The sequence below is a fragment of the Amphimedon queenslandica genome, unplaced genomic scaffold (genome assembly GCF_000090795.2).
Source record: "Amphimedon queenslandica unplaced genomic scaffold, v1.1 AMPQUscaffold_13399, whole genome shotgun sequence".
Lineage (NCBI taxonomy): Eukaryota > Metazoa > Porifera > Demospongiae > Haplosclerida > Niphatidae > Amphimedon > Amphimedon queenslandica.
In genome coordinates this window covers 3,434-4,940 of record NW_003546365.1, presented here as the reverse complement: position 1 = coordinate 4,940, position 1,507 = coordinate 3,434, and positions in this window count along the sequence as shown.

Below are 1,507 nucleotides of genomic sequence, written 5' to 3'. Positions count from 1 at the left end.
TTTCCCGCGAACGGAAGTTTCCTATCCCTGTAACTCTAATATCTATGCTATAATTGATTTCACCCACGTGCGATATATATTTGTGACCCGATATGAGAAAACCAGGCTATATGCTCCAAAATTGAAAATTGAGATTTATGGTTGTCTTAATTAAGCAAAGTTTTTCCAATCTTTTGGTCTTTCTTTCATGTCATTTGACACATCTAGTCCTGAGTTATGCTTATTTATGCAACAAGAAGTCTAAACGAATGAAACTGAGTTACAGCCATTTTTATCATTATATCTTGCATTATTTACATGGTACACAACAAAAAGAAAGGTCTGTAAATGACCTCTTTCAAGTTATTTTAGGGCAAACTTGGTATCAAATGAAAGGAAATTCATTATACAATATATTTTTGGTATAATCTCAGTTTTGATAAGGTACCGCTGTCACAACTTTAAGAAGCCATATCTCTAATTGATAATTCCCGCAGATAGCCTGGTTTTCTCATATTGGGTCACATTTGATTGTATGTCAACACTTACATTTCTTCTATACACGTTGTATTGGAGAAATAACAAGCCTTAGCAACCACCCGCCCACGCTACATAAGTGGGTGTGGTCACGGCAAACAAAATGGTGGTTCCACATGGAACAAAGTTATGAGCTTTCTAGCAGTGAAAGAAGTGAAAGAACATAGAGATACTGTCTAAAGACTTTTCTAGAAGCAGTAGAAGGTAGAGAGAACCTTCATAAGTCTTAATAAGAACCCAGCTGTACATGCAAGGTGGTGAAATCAATTATAGGAATATTTTTACACTGTTACGCTTGTTTTGAATAATTGGTAGTGGTGGGCGATATATCGATATTTTATCGATACAAACGATATTTTAAGGTATCGATTCGTATCGGTATCGAAATTTTGAAGGAATCTGGATCGATACATTGACCACGCCCATTTATTATGGTCAAATAATATTAATAATGAAAATTTTAATAATTTAATGACGTAAATACACACACGTGGATACACGTGCATGAAAACATCGATGAAAACAGTCAATAATAAGGGGTGTGACTCCATAGGTGTGGTCTAAATATCGTATCAAAACTGTATCGATACTCCCGATATGAGCTGATATCGATCGGTATCGTATCGAATCCATTTTGGCCAGTATCGCCCACCACTAATAATTGGCCCCGGGCCCGCGAGACAACTCTAATTCTACCATGCTTGTTTTGAATTGACCAATCAGATTGCATTATATGAGGTGTCTAAACATAGATATTAGAGTACATAGGGATTGGAAACGGGCCGTAGCAACAGGAAAATGCTAGTTGATAGTACCGTAAATAATTTCTCTAAATACTCGTATGTAAAATTAAAAATGGCTGAAAGTTGAAGCAGGTAAGCAAGCTTCTCAGGAGGTTTATTGTTGCACAAAGTCTTATTTTGTGCAGGTAACCCTTCAATAATGTTTAGAGACATTCTTCTTGTTTGCCCAAGCTGTCTGCTGTAGCCAT